We start from the raw sequence: 21,116 nt of genomic DNA, 5'->3' as shown, positions 1-21,116 counted from the left end.
GGAATATTTTGGTGTAGGAAGTGGTGACCAGGGTGGGAGAACTAACAAAAATTGCTGGTTTGTCATGCTTTATTTTTCTTATTTCCATGAAGACAACCTGGATTGGGGATTTTGGAGCTGCTGGAGGCAGAAAAGCCACACACATCTGGCTGCCTGTGATGTGCCTGCAATCAATACTCTGTGAGCAGGATCTGAGCCCCCCAGCCCTGTCCCTTGCACAAAGGCACCAGTGATAAGCAGCTGCTGCTGCAGAAGGACCCGGAGCAGGAAAAAAATGTCCCCGCAATCCTCGATGAATAAATCCAATATATTCCATATAAATCTCTTGTTATAGCCTGTTTTATTGAACCAACTGGAATGTTTCTCCTCTGGAGAGACCGTGGAGAGCTTTATTTATTAGCACTGCAACACGAGAGCCTCCCCGTGCCTTTGTCTGCTTTATCTTGCTTGTCACTGCATGGCTCCGCGCCCTGGGCCGTGATTTTGGGACCTTCATCATTCAGGAATAAAACCTTTGTTCCTGAAAAACAGGAGGCATCAGATGTGCTGATGGGAAGGGGGGGACTTTAGGGATTGATGAGGGTGATGCTGGCAGCAGGGGGACCACGGTGTCACCTGTGGGGTGAAGCATCTGTGCAGGTGGAGGGGTTGCATCCAAAATCAGCATCCAACACCTGGAGCTTGGGAAGGAGAGTTCATCACCATTGCTGCATCTCTGTGCTCATAAAACCTCAGATCTCACAGGGAATCCTGGTCTGTTGGACCACTGAAAGGGTGGTCAGGCTGGGGAATCGTCATCCCTGGGAATGTTCAGCAAATGTGTGAATGAAGTACCTGGGGACGTGGGGGTGACCTTGGAATGGCTGGACTCGATAGCTTTTCCAGCCTGAATGATTCCATGATTCCCTCTGGAGCAGCTCAGCATCCAGGGAATGGAGCCCTTCTCTCCTCCTGGATGTGCAAAGTGAGCTTTCCTGCACAGCCTCCAAAGGGAGGACAATGTGTGACCTGGGAACAGAAATCCTCTGCCTCCTGGCAAGGTGAATCTTGCCAGGAAGATTTGGGAGTCCAAAATTATCCAACAATTATCCCTCTGCCAGACAGACCCAGCTTCCCAGAGGATCTTCTCCTCCAGGCTCTGGCTGTCACCACCACGGGCACACAGGAGGTGACTGGTTCCAGTTAAACCCTTCCAGCACCTCCAGCCTTGGAGATAGCAAAAAAATTAAATCTTGGATTGTCGAAGGAAATGGGAAAGAGACACCCCCCAAAATCCAGGTTTTCCCACCCATCTGTGGCCTCACTGAGCACTGCTGACCCCAGCCTTGCTGGAATTCCACCCCACCTTTGCAGGGAGCACTGGGGATGCTGTGGGCATCAGCATTCCCATCACAGTGGTTTTTATCTCCCTCATCTGCTCGTCCTTCAGGAGGACAGCAAGGAATGTCAAGGACTGAGAAACACAGAACTGCCTCTGGCTGTGCTGCTGAACATGATGAACACAGCAAAACCACACTGGCAGTGAAAGGCTTTCACCTGAAGATGCAAAGGTGCAAAGTCCTGGTGTAATAAGGCAAACAATGAGGCAAAAATTAATATTAAAGCCCTTAATAAGGCAAAAAAAATAATATCACAGCGCTCTGGTTTTTAAACATTTTTCCAGCGGTCCGTGCTGGATGTTGTTCTGAGAGCCCAGCTTGGGAATATGACTGGAGATAGACACTTGCTCCAGATTTATATTAAGTTTCCAGCAAACGGAGGGAATATCAGCCTGTCTGCCCCAATATTATGTTGATTCCCGAGTAATTACATTTGTTATTTGCAGGATCTGTAGTAAATCGAGTTGTGGCAGTTATGGGGATGCTTCACAGAAGCAATTTCAGAGATCATTAAATATATCTTCCATTGGTTACACATCACATTAACCCCTGCAGCGCCTCCAGACATACGACATCCCTTCAGCAAAGAGGCAATTTGATGGGATTAGATGCCAAAGGCAATCCAGTGGAGATAAATCCCGGAAATTCATGCAATTACTGCTGGCAGAGGTCTGTTGTTCACTAGAAACACACGAAGATTAAAAAGTTTGGGCCAGGCTCAAACTCCAGGCTGCTGTGGGGTGAACTCGGCAAGGATGAGGAGCCTGGGGAGGTTTTTCCCTCATATCCCATCCCAGGATTCACCTCTCTGCCTCAAAAAGTGCAGCAAAATGGAATTTGAAATTTAGGGACTTTTTAGAACTTTGGGTTTGTAAGTTAAAGCTTAGAATTAAATGTAAGTTTGGTTTGAGGCTTTAGAAAAGGCTTCTAAATTTAAGTGCTAGAAGAAAGAATGTTGATTTATAGTTTAAAGTGGAGACATGTTAAGTTAAATAAATGAAAGTTTAGAGTTTGAGATACAAAAAAATAAATGTAGTTACAAAAGTAAACAACAAAAAAAAAATACAGTCCTATAAGTTTTTGTGTTATAACATAATTAGCTAAAAAAGTTTGTACTGTAGCATAAGTCTAGAAGATAAAATATTTAAGGATTGGGTTAAAAACAAAAATGTTTTTGTTAGTAGTGTTTTATTAGTTAATAAATCCTTAAAAAGTCTTGTAGCTAAGGGTCTTGTGACCTTCTGAACCATGTTATGAAGATGTGATATGTGTGTCACCCTTCTTACACATATAAAAGATAAGAAAAACAAACCACATCGTCAAAAACAATTCAGAAATCCCATCTTAAATTCCTTCAAAATTCCTCACAAGCAAGAGGGGTGAAAAATAACATTTTTCACCTTGCCCTGCTCTCCAGCAGCTCCCTCCCCAACTCAACACATTTCTGCTGCTTGCTCAGATTTGGAGATAATTTAAAAATACCCCGGGTGCGTTCGGAGGGCAGAGGGGGAACATGAATTTCTGTTTCCTGCAAGATGGGGAAGTTTGCTGACCACAAACACCACTGCAGGAGCCTGCCCTGCCCCACAAGTGCTGCTGCTTCCTCCTGCCAGTCCTGGAGGGCTTTTCCAGCCTAAACCATTCCCTTATTCCATGATATCCTTGTGACAAATATTCAAAGTCTCACCCAAGCATGAGTGTAAAGGGTTGGGGTTTAAACCATCATCAGTGCTGGAAAACCTGCAGGAGAAATTCTCCTAAGATCAGCTTTGTTTAGTCTGATCTAATTCAGCCCTGGTCTAAGGCAAGGTTTAATGTGGTAACACAATTTTGGCCCATCCTCGAGATGTGCTGGGCCTTGCTGGGCTCTGGCTGCCTCAGGAGTTGTTTTTATTGTTGGGTGCCACTTTAATCCCCGTTCTCATCAATTGCTGCAGTAAAAATGGGATCAGCGGCTTTTTCCTCAGGTCTAATAAACGTGTCCTGGGATTCCCACTGGAGTGGGAATGGTGGCTCATGAATTTCCAGGAGATGGACACGGCTCTGCCAAGCTGAAATGATTGCAGCCAGGCCTTGGGGTGCCCACGAACTCAACTCCAGTGGCTCCAGTTATTCTGCTTTCATTTATTTGTCCATCATTCCCACCATCTCCTGATGCTATAAATCCCCAACGGCCACAGCAGCCAGGGTTTTCCACCTCTAAATGAACCCAGACCACGTCTGCTGCCTGCCAGAATGAAAACACTGTCACTGGGCACATTCCTGGGGATTTCCCACAGCCCTAATGAGGTTTTTTGGTGCTGTTGGTGACCCCCAGTTCCGTGCCAGGGCTGTGTGTGGCAGCAGCTCCTTCCCTGCTCCAGGCTGGGCGAGGCATGCCCAGCTCCCTGTGGCACAACCCCGCAGTTCCATCTATCCTAGCAACACAAACAGAGGCTAAAAACACCCTGAAATATCTTCCTTCCACATTGCAGAGCCTCAGCCTGCAGCAGCAAGGGGAACCCCTGCCCTGGAGACCTGAAATGCCACACAAAATGCAAAAGAACAAAAAAGGGGAACAGGTATCACATTTTCCTCCGTTTGCTCAACTCATTTTTAGGTAAAACCTCCGGTGTCTCACTCCTCCAGTTTGAGGCATTTGCCAGAATTTGGGCTGTAGAAATATTCCCCTAACCTGCCAAGTTTTGCCCACCCCCAGCTCTGGGTGCTGGGGTTGGGCACAGCTGGGTGCTGAACAGGCAGAAATTATTTTGATGTTCCCTTTCACCTCCTTGGAGCCACATCTGGGCTGGGTTTGTGCAGCTGAGGAGAAGCTCCCTCTTTGCTGGATTAGTCATAAAGCAAGATTTAAAGGGAGAAACCTCTCATGGCCATAATTAACTGCATCTGAAAACAGGAGTTTTGGAGATTGGGGCATAAAGCAGATTTTAGAGATACTCTGCATAAAGCCCAGCTCTAAACACTTGCTGGGAGAGTAGGGCCTAAAAGGAAATATTAAATTGGAGAGGAAGCAAGTAGAAAGATCAGCTCTTAAATCCTTATTTCTGAGACTCTTTTCCTGGCACTGACCTGTTCCATGGGATGAGCTCTGAGTGTCCAGGGAGTGCCAGTGGTGCTTTAGGGGGGGATAAACTGTGTTTTCATATTTTTTGGTGTTTTCCTCTTTCTTCCCCTCAAACCCACGTTTTGATGGGCGTCTCATGGACTGCTGGACCAGAGGGAAAATATCATGTAGAATCCCAGGTATAATCATGAGCTTCCAGCTCTGGGGTGTCCAGAAGGACCTGGAGCTGCTGGAGAGAGCCCAGAGGAGCCAGGAGCTGCTGCAGGGCTGGAACCCTCTGGAGCCAGGCTGGGAGAGCTGGGAATGCTCCCCTGGAGAAGGGAAGGCTCCAGGCAGAGCTCAGAGCCCTGGCAGGGCCTGAAGGGGCTCCAGGAGAGCTGCAGAGGGACTGGGGACAAGGATGGAGGGACAGGAGCCAGGGAATGGCTCCCACTGCCAGAGGGCAGGGATGGATGGGACATTGGGATAAATCCTTTCCTGTGAGGGTGATGAGTCCAGGCAGGATGGAATGAGCTGAATCCAGCCCTGCCTTGGCTGGGGGTGCTGGGACTCTCCTTCCTCATGGTTTTAGTGCTTTTTCCCCCCTGTTTTCCTCCCCTTAGCTCTCCTCATGAGGAACATATTTGCAATAATGCCCTTGGAAGGAGCCCTCGGTGATGGAGTGGTGTGGCTGTAATTTGCCTGCTGCTGAGTGTAGTGTTTCAATCCTCACTGAATTTGTGCCTATGATTTATGAGTTAATGCTTCCCCTTGTAAATTATATTGAAGAGAAAAAAAAATGAGTCTTATTTTCCCCTGTTTTTAGCAAACTTAATGTTTATGCTTTATGTGCCATCAGGACGAATAAAGCACTCTGAGGTTTCCAGAGCGTGTTTTCAGCAGGTAAAATGCAATTATTCAGAGCAGGGAGCTCTATTTGATCCATGAATAGGGGAAAATGAAAAGGCATTCAAAGGCTGAGCCAAAGCCTCTTTAAATCTTCAGGAGCCTTTTTTTTTTCCCCTTGGGATTATAGACCCACACAAAGGGGAATGGGATCCACGTCGCTCCTCTCTCCGCAGGGCTCTGCCACGGCTCAGCCTTGGATTTCACCCTTGGAAAAGGCAGATCTCGGAGTTCCCAGTTTGCCCAGCGTTTTCCCTGCGTGTGCAGTGCACTTTTCCCATCACATTAATTCCTGTGGGAGCTGTTGTGACATTGTGCTGGGGCTGGTGGAAACACGAGCGCTGTTCCAACACCTGCCCGGGAGTGTGCCGGCGTCTCCCGTTCTGTCTCACCTGGCACGACCCTCCCCAGTGCCACAGCTGTCACCTCCCATCCTGTCACCTGCCCGGGTGGGACTCACAGGGCTCTCTGTGCTGAGGGATGGCCCAGCTGTGTCCTGGCAGTGATGCCTTAAGTTTTAGCTTTTGTATTTTATGTTTCAGACTCTGTGCTGCTTTGGTGTGCAGTTCTGAGCTTCACATGAAGGGTTGCTGAGCTCTGTGCACAGAGCAGGGACACAAAACAATTCCTGCTCCAGCTGGGCACCAAGGACAAATGATCCCAATCCCAGGCCAGGAGCACAAAGCCCGTGGGCTGCAGAGAGAAAAACAAGCAGGGTGGGACTGCAGGGGCTGCAGCTGGGGTTGGCCACTGAACTGCAATGTGCACATGGAGCAGAGCTGAGCCCAGGGAGAGACCCCGGCAGCGCTCGTGCATTTTGGGGCCATTTGGGTTCATCCTGGGGGCAGCCCTGGCTGGGCTCTGGTGCTGCCCAAGATGCATCCATGGAGGAGATCCTTTTATCAATCCCTGCTTTATTCTGGAGCTCTGTCTGGTCTCTATTCTAGGGCAACCTTCTCAAGGCATCAGCAGCACCTGGAGTTTTCCTGTTGGGATCAGGCTCCTCCCCAAAATGCTCCATGCATGTTGAGCTGCTGCATCCTCTGTGGATCACAGGAGGTTTCCCAGTCCAGGAGACACCACATTTTCTCACTGACTACTTCCATACACATTCCCAAAAGAAGGGAAGACAAGGGTCATTAATCCAGCTCCTGGCCCACCCAGGACAAACCCAAATATCCCACCCTGTGCATCCCTGGGAGTGTCGTCCCAGTGCTCCTGGAGCTCTGGCAGCCTTAGGAATGTGCCCATTCCCTGGGGGAATTCCATGCCCAGCATGTTCTGGGGAAAGAAACTTTTCATGATATCCATGGAATTTTAGCAGGAATGTATCTATGCACACCCCACATTCCTTGTGTTTCATTTCCTTCCTCCAGGTGATGAAGGATCACCCTCAGGGTGCGTGACTCCAACATTTTGGATTGACCATGGGTGCATCCAACTCTCCTCGGGGGCCTGGAGGTGTCTCCAGTCCTGTCTTCCACTGAGCAGCACCCTGAGCTGCTGGAACCAAATATTCCATGGAAAACGGATTCGTAAATGGATGGAAAATTGGGAGCAGGGCACACATAGGTCAAGGGTGAGCACCTCGTGCTGGAAAACAGAGCCCAGCATGGGCTGTGGGGTGACACCACTGCAAACAACTGCTCCTCTTATATCTGACCTTTCATATTCAGCATTTCTCATTTATTTCTTATTAATTTTGTATTTCATAGTAATTTATTGAGGGCAAAATTAAAGAAAATGGCTTATTCTTTGTCAAATTATCAGGAAAGGTAAAAAAACCCCAAGACAAAATTCCACCTTGGTGTTGGTTTCAGCTTAGCTCAGTTTTAATCCTCTAAACTTTTCCTGAGTTTATGCTGGAAAACAAAATAAAAATACAACATAAGCAACATCCAGGCTTTAAACTGGAATTACATAGTTTTTTTTTCCTTTTGCAAAGAAATGGTTTTCTTGCTGGAGCTCTTCACTGGATCCACCAGGAATGGTTAATGGCCTCCTTGCAGCTTTGACACATTTTCAAGGGAATTCACTGCAAACCCGGGTTGAAAAATTCCATTGAAATTGGGATATTTTTACATTTCAGTTTTCCTTCCCTGCAGCTATTTGTTTCTGGAGTTGCTTTATTTTTTTTTTCCCTGCAAACTCCAGGCTGGTTTTTCTGGGCGTGAGCACCAATCCAGATTCCACAGAATGGGAGAAAAAAACCATTTTATCCGATTTTTTCATCCCTCACCAAGCTCCTTACAGGAATTTTTAGCAAGCAGATATAAACTCCAAGTGATCCCATCTTTATGCTGAATAAATGTACTTGCAGAGCCTTAACTTTAACTATTTCCCATTTGTTTCTGTCACATAATTTGAAGATGGTTATAGCCTGGAGAAGCCCCTGACCTAATTCAGTCAGAGTGGAGCGGAGCCGTGCAGGAATCTGCCCCGCTGTGGCCTCGGCACAAAATCCCACAAGCAGGAAAGTTTGGGGAAAAAAATCTTTGTTTGAAAGAGTATTTGTCATGAAGGTTTTGGGTGGGTTTAAACAGAAAAAACAATGGAGAGAAGGAAGTAGGGAAAATCCCAGAGGAAGGAGGTGCTGGAGGGAAAGGGGAGATTAATTTGGAAGAGTTTTTCACATCATCACATCCCTGGAAGTGTCTAAGTCCAGCTTGAATGGTGCTTGGAACAGCCTGGGACAGTGGCATGGCAAGGGTTGGAATTTTGAGCTTTAAGGTCCCTTCCATCCCAAACCATTCCATGATTCTGTGATTAAATCACTGGGCTCTCCCACAATTGATTTGTGGATGAAATTTCATTTTTATTCCTCCCCACATCCCCTCCCTTGCACTTCCAAACGCATTTCCAGGCTGCTGGGCTGTGTTTTAGGGGACAAGACTTTGTCCCTCTACCTGTGACGTGTGTGGGGGCTCAGGAATGAAATCTGAATTTATTAATTTCAAATTCCTGCTCCCAAACTCTTTTCTTTATCCAAGGAAACAAAGCTCCCTTTGCCCAGCTCCCATCCTCGCACAGCCCAGCGGTAGCAGACGAGACACTTGTGCTAATTAATATTTTATGGGCTGATAGACTTTTTTTTTCCCGCCTCGGCAGCTGGTCTTAAATAAAGACCAATTTGCAGAAGTGTTAATTAACTCTAATTACAAAGCACATTGTAGCTGCTCCGAGGATTTCCGTCTGGAGGATGCCATGGAACCGCGCAGCCCCTGGTGCCCAGGGAAACGTCACGGCGGCTTTTCCTAGGGATTCCGTGCGCGCTCAAAACTCCAAACAAATAGAGAAAAGAGGGAAAAATAGGGGAAAATGGGGGAAATATTGAAAGCTGGACAGGGGTTTTGGAAAAAGGAGTGATAGGATAAGGGGGAATGGCTTCTTGCTGAGAGAGGGCAGGATTAGATGGGATATTGGGAAGGAATTCCTGGCTGTGAGGGTGGGAGGTTTCCCAGGTTACCTGACATTTCCTTGCCAGGCTTTTGCAGCAGGAGGAGCTGAAGAAGGAATTTTTACACAGGCAGATGGTGGCAGGACAGAGGGAAATGGTTTGAAATGGAGAGGAGATCTCAATTTGATATTGGGAAGGAGTTCTTGGCTGTGTGAGAGGCCCTGGAGTGGACTTCCCAGAGAAGCTGTGGCTATCCCTGGATCCCTGGAAGTGTCCAAGGCTGGGTTGGAACAACGTGGGACAGTGGAAGGTGAACTTGCCATGGCAGGGGTGGAATGGAATGAGTTTTAAGGTCCCTTCCACCCCAAACCTTCTGTGACTCAAGGGGCATCCCCTGATCCAACCCAACACCACCTGCTCTGACACCACGTTAACACGAGCTCCCTAATTAACTTTCCCTCTCCCACTTCCCTGCCTTTCCAAGCCCAGCTTTCCCTCACCCATCCCCCCGTGTTCCAGACCCGCCGTGCTTCACCCTGGATCTATCCCTGCAGCGGCATCGCGGCGTTAATGAGGAGGAAATCAATTAGGAGCCGCGCCACGCGGGCAATTAGCGCTGTCGCTGCGATGACACGACGGCGGTGTCACTTCCAGCCCTCCCCTGGCTCACAGCTGCTGCCAGTCTGGATGAGGATGACAATTCCAGCTTTCCTGCCGCTGGAAAGCAGCCGAGGGTGGGATCTGGCTTTAATTGGCCTGAGTGGGGCTGCAGGGCCTAATTTCCAAGTAGGGTTTTCTTAGTGCTTAAAGCTCCTGGAGAGGAAGGAAAAAGGCATCCAAAGGGATGGTTTTGTGTGGTCCTAACCAACCTTTAGATGTCCCTTTAAAATCTACAAATTTATCATTTATACTGAATAATTTACAACAATAATATTTTATATTAGTGTGGGAAATGATAGTGATGATGATGATGGGTCACGGAGCAACAGGGGGTAGTGGAAGGTTTCCCTGCCCATGGCAAGGGGTTTGAACTGGGTGACCTTTAAGATCCCTTTCCAGACGAACCATTCCATGATTATTTATTATTATTATAACAATCATCATAATCACTATCATCATTATCATAATCAATCTCATTGTCATTATTATTATTATTTGCAGTAGCTTTTAGACAAAGGAGCTGAGAGAAAAGTCCTACTGCAGCTCCACTCGAGGCTGTGTAGCCACTATAAATTCAGACTTTGAGCTCCTTTCTTTTTGAGCTAATTTTGGGCTACCAGCCCAAATTCTTCTCTCAGCTCCACAGGGCAGCGCTGTCCTGGAAAGAAATAAAAGGACGTGCAACAATCTAGGCAAAAAATCCAGTTTGAAAGAGGATGGAGGAGAGGTTTTGGTGTGCTGAAGCATGTTTTTCCCTAAATTAATTTCCCAATAAATAGGTATATTCAGTGCTGTTAAACAGTCGCTGTAACCACCTCCACAAAAACCCCTTAGAAACAGAAAAAAAAGGCCTTTTGCAGCATTAACTCCTTCGCACAAAACATCAGCACATTAATAAGCACCAGGCGTGGGGGCTCCCTATTGAGCATTATCCCGGCGCCGCTCATCCCAAATCCGGGATGGGGCAGGTGGGAAGGGCTCCCATTCAGGGAGTGGGTGGCACAGCTCTTAATTAGCTGCTCTGCCAAAAGCAGCCTCCTTTTGTCCATATGCACACGCTGCTTTGCAACCTCCAAAGGGCAATTCAGGAACTGGGAAAGGCCTGGCAAATTAATAATAATGAGCTAATTTCCACGCCATCTGCTAATCGCGCTCCTCAGCAGAGCTTGGCTCCCAAAACAGGAGTTTTTCCCACTCTCCTTCTGTCTACCAACAGGAAATAATGGCATCCAACTCGACTCTTTTGGAAGAGATTCACTTGGTATTTCGTGCTGCTGCATCAGCACAGAGTCATTGCACAACCTCTTGCTCTGGTTCCTTGAGGGAAAATTTCCCCAGGGAAAGGAGGGGTGGGTTGGGAAGTGTGGGGCTGATCCCTGTTCTGCCCTCCTTCCCTAAAGTGACCTTTTTTTGTTGTAATTGGGGTGGATTTTTGTGCTGTGTATCAGGTGAGCAGAGCTGGAGCGGGGTGGAGGGCTGGGATGACAAGCAGGGCGCTGCATTTATGGGATGTAGAGACCACAGCCATAAATGCCAGCTGCTGATCCTAAGAGGAGCTGACTTGGCTTCCCTGGAAAGGTCATGGGGATGCAGCGTGTGGCTGTGCCCTGCTGGAGGATGCAGGATGGAGGAGGAATTATCCAGAGCATCCAACAGACCTTCCTGACCCTCTGTAGCACTGCTGTGATAGTCAGAGAATCATGGAATGGTGGAATTCCAGACTGGTTTGGGTTGGAAGGGACTTTAGAACTCTTCTGATTCCTCCCCCAATGCCTTCCACTGTCGCAGTTTTCTCCAATCTGGCCTTGGACTCTTCCAGAGATGTCCCTGGGTCTCCCCAGCCTCACAGGGAACAATTCATTCCCAATTTCTAATCTAAATCTCCTCTCATTCAGTTTTAAACCTTTCCCCCTTGTCCAGTCCCCCACACCCATGGAAAAATTCCCTCTTTATATTTTGTAGAAGCTTCCTTTATCTATCCAAGTGCAGTGAAATGATACCTGAACCCCCCAATGCGTGGAGCATCATTCCCATTCCCTGAGGCTCCAAAATCACCTTTTCCACATGGACCATCAGCTCTGGAACAGAAGCTGGGCTTGAAACTGGTTTTAGGGATTGAGAACTACAAAATTCCTGTTGTTCCCTGAATTTCCTGGGTTTTTCCTGCTCTCCTTCCCTTCCCCTCACAGCTGCTCACTAATGGGAAGCAGCAATTGGATTTTTCCCTCCTCCCTGACTTATTGCCTGCGTGTGTTTGTAGGCTCAGGATATTACACCGGGGATCTATGGATTGGTTTATTCGGTTTATATGGAATTTGGGAGAGCAGGAAACACATTTAGCTCCAATCACCCTGGGAATAGGTCACACAGCCTGTGGAGTCGTGAACCTTTCATAACAAATATATGTGGCCAGGTGTGAGGGAAAATGGATTCCATATGTCCAGCATGGGTCGCGCCAGGAGAAATTTCCTCGAAGCCGTAAATGGGATGCGTGTGGATTTCCCACATCCATGAAATGAGGGGCAAGCTAAAATGGATCCTTTCCTGACAATTTGGTTTGATAGGATGAGTTTTGGATTCTCTTTTCCAAACAGCTCCCAGGCCTCTGGGTTCTCCTGGAGACAAACCTATGGATTGAAGGATTCCCAGCAGGAGCAGTGCTGCCTTTTCCAAGGGTTTGGGCTGTGCTCTTTATTATCTGCTGGCTGTCACCATGCCAATGGTCACAAGTGGAAGGGAAGGAGGGTTTGAGGCTCTTGAAGGTTGTTCCAGAAGGTAGAAGATCTGGGAGGCAAACTGGGAGCAGCGGGATACGGCTGTCGGAGCTGTGCAGCTCTATCCATGAAAAAGGAGGGAATTCCAACAGCTCTTGTGTGTCCAAGCTCAAATCTTCCCACCAAATATCACCTGTGGCACCAGAATGAGAGCAGGGCAGGTTCTGCATCCATGCGGGATGAGCTCCTGCCTGGCAGGTTTGGGATGTGGGCAGTGGGGAACACCAAATCCCTGTGTCCAGCTCGAGGCAAAGCCTGGATCTATGGAAACTGCATCACTGAGGGCTGGATCACTTCCCATGGAGCTCCCTGGGCATGGGACATCCCATGGAGAGGGGACACAGGCTGCAGAGCTGTCCCCTCTGAGGGTGGCACTGAGGTCAGAGCCTGGCACTCCCCAGGGTGATCCCAGGAGTCTCCTGAGCCATGAGGGTCCTTTCCCACACAACCCCCTGGCCTGGGGGTGCTCAAAATCTCATGGAGAACCAAAATCTCCATGTTTAAAATGGAGCCCAGGCTGGGGGCAAGTTGGTGAGGGCTGAGATGTTCCTGGGGAATTCATCCATGAGACAAAGGTGGAAAGCAGTGGTTGTAGCCCCTGTGAATGCCCAAAAAAATAAATTGGGATGGGCCAACAGCACTTCCCGTCCTGTGGATGCTGCTGTCTGGAAGGGGAGAAAATAGCAGGGGAGAACTCATGGATATAGGAATAACCTCGTGAAAAGATAACTGAGAACAAACTGTGGCACTGCTGGATTTATTTAATGTTTTAGTGAATAAACATCAGCTTTTCTCTGAAATGGAGTAACTGAGGTGAAGAAAACAGATTTGTAAATAACATCTTAGCAACTGGACACGATGACCTTTCCAACCTGAAGGATTTCAAGATTCTGTGACGTAAAATCTTCTCCCCAGCCAGCAGCAGGTCTGGACCACACCACAATGTTTGTCCAAGGGGCTCTGCAAAGCCCAGGGAAGAGAGATCATCGGAATTCCAGACTGTTTGGTCTGGAATGGACCCTAAAGCTTCTCTTATACCACTCTTGCCATGGCAGGGACACCTTCCACTGTCCCAGGTGCTCCAACCTGGCCTTGGACACTTCCCGGGATCCAGGGGCAGCCACAGTTCCTCTGGGCACCCTGTGCCAGGGTTTTTCCTCCCTCACAGCCAGGAATTTCCTCCTAATCACAAATCTAGCCCTGCCCTGTCAGTGTGACTCCATCCCTCTTGTCTTGCCACTCCATGCTCTTGTAAAAACCTTGTTTTAGTTTTTTGTTTTTCCTGGATTAGTCCTTGCAAGTGGCTTTTTGGTGTTTTTTCTTTTTCTCTGCCCCATGAGGGGTCTAGATGCAGATACAGATGTTAAAGTGCTCCAGATGTGCTGTGCTCATGCTCACCTGCAGCCAGTGCTGGGACCCCGTGGAGTGATAACATCGTTCCCAGTGACCTCCTGACGAGCAATAAGGGCTTGGACATTTCCCCTGGGAAAGAAGGAACAATGCCAGAGGAAAAAAATAACGCTTGAGTATAAAGTGGTTTCAGGAAAAGGTTATTGACTCACAATTGTCCTGAGGGCTCAGAGCAGGAGGGAGGAAGTTTGGGCTCCCCAGGGGCTCTGCTTGTCCAGCACAGCCCATCCCACTGGAACCTGATGCTGGGAAAAATCAGGATCGGGAGGGACCCCACTTTCAGCATTGGCTGTGTGTACAAACCTCACACTCTTTAGTTTTGATATTATTGCATTAATTACTGTGGAATTTTTCTGTTCTGAGCACGATCCACGCTCCAACAGTGAATTAATTCCAAGAGCTGGCTGTGGAGCACCAGCAGCATCCAGCAATTCCAGCAATGCTTAATTCACCCTGGGAACTGCCCAGAGAAGGAATTTAGAACTGGGGAATTGTTTAGGTTGGAAAAGACCTCCAAGATTATCAAGTCCAACTTCCTCCCCAGCACTGCCAAGGCCACCACTAAGCTGTGTCACCAAGTGCCACATCCACATGGATTTTAAACAGTCTGGAATTTATGGGTAAAAGTGACACCAGGTGCACTCCAGGGACTGAATTCCTCCTGCTTGGCACTAAATAAATTACAGAAAAAGGGGGGGATAACCTCATGGGGTTTATTTTTAAGGAATCAGCAACAGAGCCTGAAGCAGTCACAGGCAGGGACTGGGATGCTGGAGCAGAGAATCCCAGACTGGTTTGGGTGGGAAGGGATCCTAAAACTGATCCAGTTTAAATATAACATGGACAGGGACACCTTGCACTGTCCTTGGACACCAACCTGGCCTTGGACACTTCCAGGGACCCAGGGACAGCTGGGCACCCTGTGCCAGGGCCTCACCCCCTTCCCAGAGAACAATTCCTTCCCAATATCCCCCCTAAACCCAACCTCCTGCAGCCCTGCTTTTTAAATTTTACTTATTATTTCATTTAAAAGGGAAAACAGTCTCTCTGCTTGTCAGAGCAGCCCATATGATATGAAAATATTCACAATATTCCTGCAAAATGTGCTGTTCACCTCGGGCTGCATCTGCAGCTCAGATTCCGACAGCGCCTTTGTCAGCGAGGGTTTTGTTTGGAGGTTTGCAAGGAATTTTCCAAATTTTACCTGCTGGATCCTGTGGAATAGGGATGTCGTGGATAATTTGTTTTCAAGGACAGGATCTCCAAGCAGATAAAATAATGTCTCTGAGGAGAAAGCACCAGGACTGAGCCCAGGGAAAGTCACCCCGGGGTCTTTCCTGATCTCTCCAATTCCAGTCATCCCAGCCAGTTGCAAGTGGGAAATAAACAGATGGGAGAGTTTTTCCACAAAAATGCAAATAGGTTGTAAAAATGTCTGCAAAAATCTAAATACTCAGGGAGAACGTGCCAGTTGGGATGAATATTTTGACAAGGAAAAGAGAAAGAAAGAGGGAGAAGTTGAATGATGTCAGAAGGGACTGTTTGGGTTTCCCTGATAAAATCCTGTAGCAAGAACTAAAGTTTATTTAATTAAGGCTTTGCACTCTATTTAATAATATAAATGTCTATACAGAGCTAAATTCACAAGTCAAATTGAAATGGGCTTCAGTGCTGCTAAATTAATTTATTTCTTTTATATAAACTGGGTTTTTTAATATAAACTGAGGTTTTTTTTAGGGAGGAGAGGATTGGTTTTTCCAGGAAACATGACCACAAAGCTCTGGAGTGTTGTTCTCCAAAGAAGGGGAACATCCTGATATTTAGGTGCTGTTGCAGCTCTGTGAGGCAGAGTGTGGCCAGAAATTCCTGCTGGATTTTGCTTGGGAGGAAACCAAACCATTTAACTAACTTTGCTGTAATTTTTCCAAGTAATTAGATTTTTTTCCTGGTGTTTTTCTTGGGTTTTTTCTTTTTCCAAACCCAAATCTTAAAGATCTTTCCCATCCTAAAGGATTCTGTGATTGTGTAAGGGAGGGGCCTTCTTGTGGGCCTGGGGAGAGATCCTGTCCTGCTGGGAAAGCCTGGCCAAACTGGGATGTGATCCCAGATGTGCTGGTTTTCAGGATGAGGGTTGCCCACATGAGGGGGTTTGGATGGCTGGAAAACCCTCGGGATGCCCCGGGAGCAGAGGACAAGGAGGTTTCTCAGCCCAGGCCCAGGGCACTGCAGAAGCACAGCCAGGTATTTCCACTGCAAACCTGGCACTCCTTGCTCACAACATCTGGGACTTCACCGCTGGCCTGGGTTGGAAAACGCTTTCCATGAAGGAATTTCCCCAAAATCCCCCCTGAGCTCCCAAGGCTGTTCCCTCTGCTCCTGTCCCTGTTCCCTGGGAGCAGAGCCCGACCCCCGGCTGTGCCCTCCTGGCAGGGAATTCCAGAGAGGGAAAAGATCCCTGGGGATCCTCCTGTGCTCCAGGCTGAGCCCCTTCCCAGCTCCCTCAGGGATTCCCCAGCCCCTTCCCGGCTCCCTCAGGGATTCCCCAGCCCCTTCCCGGCTCCCTCAGGGATTCTGCAGCCCCTTCCCGGCTCCCTCAGGAATTCCCCAGCTCTTTCCCAGCTCTGTTCCCTTCAGGGCCTCTCCTGCCATGAGGGGAAAATCAAAAAGGGAGAAAATGTGAGAGGAGAAAAAGTGAGTAGAGTCTGAGGAAGGCTTTGATGCAGAGTTTTCCCTTCTGGATCCTCCTTTGCTCCACCCTGAGCCTTTCCCATCTCCCTCAGCTGCTCCTGGTGCTCCAGCCCCTTCCCCAGCTCCATTGTTCCTCTCTGGACACGAATCCTGCCATGGATATTCACGATAAAATTCCTTTACTCAGTGGTGAAGGCATCAGAGTCGTGGTCCTGAGGAAGGTGACGGTGTCTGGGCAGCAGGGTTTGGTTACAAGGGGTTGGAATTGGTGTGAAATCTTCCCTGGAGAGCCATCCCGAGGGGCTGCAGGGATGTCAATCCCACCTCCCAACCTCCAGCTGGAACAACTATTTTTTTTGGTGTGAAAAAATAACAATTCCCTAGTAAAACCACTTTAAGTGCAAGACATCTGCTGGAAAAAAAAAAAAAAAGAAGAAAAAATAAAACTGAACCAAACCCACTCATTCCGGGGGAACAGTCAAAACAATTATTAGCACAAATTTCCAAGTCATTATCTCCCAGGGTGACATGGCATGTCAGGCACAGCCATGTCACAACTTGCATCCCCTGCTGCAGCTAATGGGAGGTGGCAGCCCCTGAGCTGGGCTGGGGACAGGGCTCTGCCCACCCTGGGGACAAACAGGGAGCTGGGGGGGTCATCCCATGGAATTTCACACTGCAGCTTTGCCTGGTGGCGCTTGGAGCCACAGCTGCACTTCGGGATGTGTGTGTGTGTGTGTACATCCTAATTTTAAAAAATCGTGAGGGAGAGAAATAAACAAAAAGTGGAATTAGGAAGTGCAGCCAATCGCATTTGAATGCCCAATTTTGTCTTTTTTGGTGGTGCAGGCAGCTGGTGCAGCACCCCAGGGCTGCTGGCGTGATCCACATCCCAAAATCCCACTCTGAGGCGTGGTGGGATTTTACCAAAGGGAAATCATCTGAAAGAAAGCTTAAGAATTAAACTGGGAAAGCTTTTCCAGTGGTAGAATATTGGGAGGACTCAAATCCCTGCTCTGAGCGTGGAGTTCCAGAGACAACGGTGCCAAGAGATCCCAATCCGACGGCAGCTCTTGGCACCGGGGCTTTCATTCAGAGCAGGAACAATGAATTTGCATCCTAGGAAACAAATGCTCTCCACATGCCCTGAAACAAATAAATGGAGATATTCCTTTCTTCCACAGCCAGGAATCTTAATCTTGCTGATAAACAAAGCAGAGGGAAAAAAAATTGTCTCTGAATGTTTTCTGTGTTTTCTTTAGACAGAGACCTGAATGCTGGGGAGAAAATAAAGTGAGCTTTGTGCAAGGAGGGCTGGTGACAAAGGCAGGGCCTTTGCTTTGGGGGCTGAGAGGTTTTTTTCCTTCCAGCTTCTGGTTTTCCTGCTGGAAAAGCAGCTGGTAGGGCAGGGTGGGATGTCCCCAGGGATGAGGGGAGCTTGGAGGTGTCTGCACCCCCAAAATCCCCCCAAAAGAACCTGCCCTGACCCCACCATCCAGAAAAGCACCCAAACCAGCAAGCAGACAATGTTAGGACATCATGTCTATTGTCATTTACCTCCCATTCCCACATTTTCCTTGAAGTCAGGAAAAATTTCTTTGCTTTGGCACAGGGAGTCTCCATCCCGAAAATGCCAAAAAAATGTGTGGATGTGGCACTGCCTGCAACACCCCAGGAAAAATCCCCTCAGCTATCACCAAGATCTTGTTTTCTTTCTATTGGCAGGTGGTTTTCACTTTTCCTTATGATTCTCCCTATCTCTCTTAATAAAAATCTTCCTTGTTTTTTTTTTTTCTTTTTTTTTTTTTTTAATTCCTAAAGACTGAGTTATTTCAGACCATGTTCAGTGGTTTTCAGCCCTTTTGATTCTTATTTTTGTCATGTCATTTTGGGCAGGATGCCACCCACCTTCTGGCCAAGCTCTGATTTGTAATTACAGGGTCAGAAGTTCATCTTCCTCCAATTGCTCTTCCCTTTGAAATTCCAGCTGAATTATCCAATTTCTTGACCCGGCAAAAGGAAGGTGCCCACCTAATTATGATCCTATTTCACTTCCCCGAGATCCTTTGGCCCTCATTATAGGAACAACAATTTCTAATGCTCCTTTCTCAAGTCTAAAGTCCTTTCTCAAGTGTAAAGGCCTTTCTCAAGTCTAAAGTCCTTTAGCAGCTTTTCCCTTTGGAAGAGAAGGTTAAAACCAAGTGAGATCTGAGCTGCCCCAGCTCAGGGACAACCCAGTGGTTTTTCTTTCCCACCACCATAAAAAGGGAAGACTAAACCCCTTTCTAATGGAATAAACTTGAATTCTCTCCAAGAAAAGCCTCCATCAAGGGGAACAGATTGCTCCCAAGCTCCTGCGCAAAGCCTGGCTGGATTGAGGCAGAGACAGAAATTCCTGGACTGCGGCTCAAGCTTTAATCAGGCAGGATTCCCACTGAACTCGCTGGGAATTTGAAGTCTCAGCTTTGGCCCAGCGCTTGCTGGTGGCTGCAGATCCCTCCTGCCCTGGGCTGGAGTTTTCCTCCAAACCATCCTTCCAGCTGGAAGCTTTCCCTGCTGCTCTCCGGCCGCAGGACGCGATGCTGCAGCGTGCAGTCAGCCGCATTGAGATGCTCCACGCCAAATTATTGCCTTATTAATTAAAACACAAACTGTGCTGCTGCTGTTCCTCATGCAGCTGAAGCAGAGCTTGGATTTTTTTTCCCCCTGCACACCCCAGCTCATCCTCCTGCTCCAAGGACCTGGATTTTCTGCCTTGTTTCATCTTTGGATTACGAATGATGCTTGGTGTTCCCTCACCCACAGGGGGGACAGACCCACCAGGCTGGGCCAAGGTCACCTGAGCGTGGCACTGGAACTCAAGAAAATAGGAATATTTTCTGTTTGGACAGGTGCAATAAATTAATCTCACATCTGGCTGAGCTCAGGCCGGGGCTCCGTCAGGCTGGGCCATCCATCAGCGCTGGAAGTGCAGCATTCCAGGGTCAGGAGAGGCAGAGGCTGCCCCAGCCCCCTGCCAGCCCTCCTCCAACAGCTCATTTCCAGCTCCACGGAGCCAGAATTCCACCCCCAGCAAGATCCTGGGGGGAAAGCCTCATCTGACCTCGGGCATGGTGGGATGAGGACAGGTGGGATCCTGCTCCAGGCAGGGAATGCCCCAGGATGGTCAGGATGGAAATGCCCCAGGATGGTCAGGCAGGGAATTCCCCTGGGATAATTGGTGGCTGGAGAAAAGGAGGTTTGGTAGGAAGCAGCTGGAGGCTCCAGCCTCTGCAGTTCCAGCCCGTGCCAAGCCAAGGTCAGAGCTGCTTTTCAGAAATAGCTGAGGAGCACATTGAATCCCCCAGGGCCCCAAAGAAGCCAACACCTCCAGGAGAGAGGCAGCTCGGGGGAGTTTTTGTTAAAAAACCCAAAAGCACAACCCCTGAGGGAGAGGTCCCACCACCACCCTCCCTCTGTCTCACTGGGATTTGGCTCCAAAGGCTTTTTCCTCCCTAAAATCAGGAGAAAAGAGAGGGTTAAAAACGCTGTCTTGGATTTTCACAGCCACTTTCAGGACTATGAACTGCTTTGGAAACGTGGATTTGAACATGTGCTTATCATCAGCTGTGACCTCGTGCAAGCCCAGAATAAAAACCCCCAGTAAAAGTGCCCTGACCTTTAATTCTCCACCAGAGCCTGCAGTGCTGAGTAATTGCTCTCCAAGCCCGAGGTCTTCAGGGAGGTAGGAGCCGGATTCCTTCCTCTCTGCAATCATGGCAAGGAAAAAGGAACAAACAAACAAACAGGAAAGCTGCTCCCAGCTGGAGCACAGGTCCGGAGGGGGGAATCCAGGAGTTATTTAAAGCTTGGAGAGGTTCCTCCTTCCAGCCACGCTTGCTGGAGGGGAAGCAAGGCCAGTTATTATTAGCTGGAGTGGATTGAGCTGGGAGATTGCAGGAGATTGCCAGGATATTCCCACAGGAGAGGCTGTTCCTTCACTCACAGGGGTGTGAGGAGGCTGATGGTGCCTTTGGCTCCTGGTGGCTCAGATCAGGTTGTGAGGTGGCTGCTGAAGCTTGGGGAACGTCACCAATTAAAAAACATCTCACTCTCCTGGACCGACGGGTCGTCTCCAAAACGTCCCTAAAAGAAGCTTTTTGTGCCCAATTATTTATATGATAATGTTAATTTGAGCTTCTCAGTGGTCTCTTTTTTAATTCTGCTGATCGCACACCGTAAACTGAAGGGATGGATCCCCGAAGTGCTGAAAAACCAGTGCAGAGAAAGAATTGTTCCAAAGATCTCCTTTTCTTACCCCTCCCCGCCTTCTTTCCATGGTGTCTCCCAAATCCTGATGCTGGGCCAGAGCAGCACACAGAATTTTGGGTGATGTCTGGAGAGGAGAAGGCTCCAAGCAGAGCTCAGAGCCCCTGGCAGGGCCTGAAGGGGCTCCAGGAGAGCTGCAGAGGGACTGGGGACAAGGATGGAGGGACAGGAGCCAGGGAATGGCTCCCACTGCCAGAGGGCAGGGATGGGTGGGACATTGGGAACTGGGAATTCCTGGCTGGGCTGGAATTCCCAGAGAAGCTGTGGCTGCCCCTGGATCCCTGGCAGTGCCCAATGCCAGGAGCAATCTGGGATAGTGGAAGGTGTCTTTGCCCTTGGCCAAAGAGCTGGAATGAGATGAACTTTAAGGTCTCTTCCAACCCAAACCCTTCTGGGCTTCCATGAAGTGCCTGGAGCTGAATCCAAGTCCCCAACCAGCTCCATTCCCTCCGTGGGGGTGGCAGGGCCCATTTGGCTTTGGAGAAGTGATAATTCCTGTTCAAACCCAGCAGGGATGAGCCAGCTTTCCTGGAGCAGGCTGTCAGATCCCC

The 21,116-nt window shown here is 48.5% G+C and overlaps 1 long non-coding RNA gene across 4 annotated transcripts; it reads right to left on the bottom strand.

Annotated features, from left to right (window-relative positions):
- Window positions 1-329: 329 nt before the first annotated feature.
- On the bottom strand, window positions 330-20,073 carry LOC120504290. Of its 4 annotated transcripts, none has more exons than XR_005627995.1 (3): window positions 19,916-20,073; window positions 13,558-13,641; window positions 330-520 (listed from the first exon to the last, which is right to left on the bottom strand). It is a non-coding gene; the product is annotated as an uncharacterized LOC120504290 (long non-coding RNA). The 4 variants fall into 4 exon arrangements; XR_005627990.1 differs by lacking the exon at window positions 330-520 and adding an exon at window positions 7,198-7,363; XR_005628001.1 differs by lacking the exon at window positions 330-520 and adding an exon at window positions 11,687-12,292.
- Between the last annotated feature and the right edge of the window lie 1,043 nt (window positions 20,074-21,116).

This window comes from Passer montanus, unplaced genomic scaffold, assembly GCF_014805655.1.
Source record: "Passer montanus isolate IOZ18808 unplaced genomic scaffold, ASM1480565v1 scaffold1, whole genome shotgun sequence".
In the NCBI taxonomy this organism is placed as follows: domain Eukaryota; kingdom Metazoa; phylum Chordata; class Aves; order Passeriformes; family Passeridae; genus Passer; species Passer montanus.
This window is presented reverse-complemented; position numbering and strand designations above follow the sequence as displayed.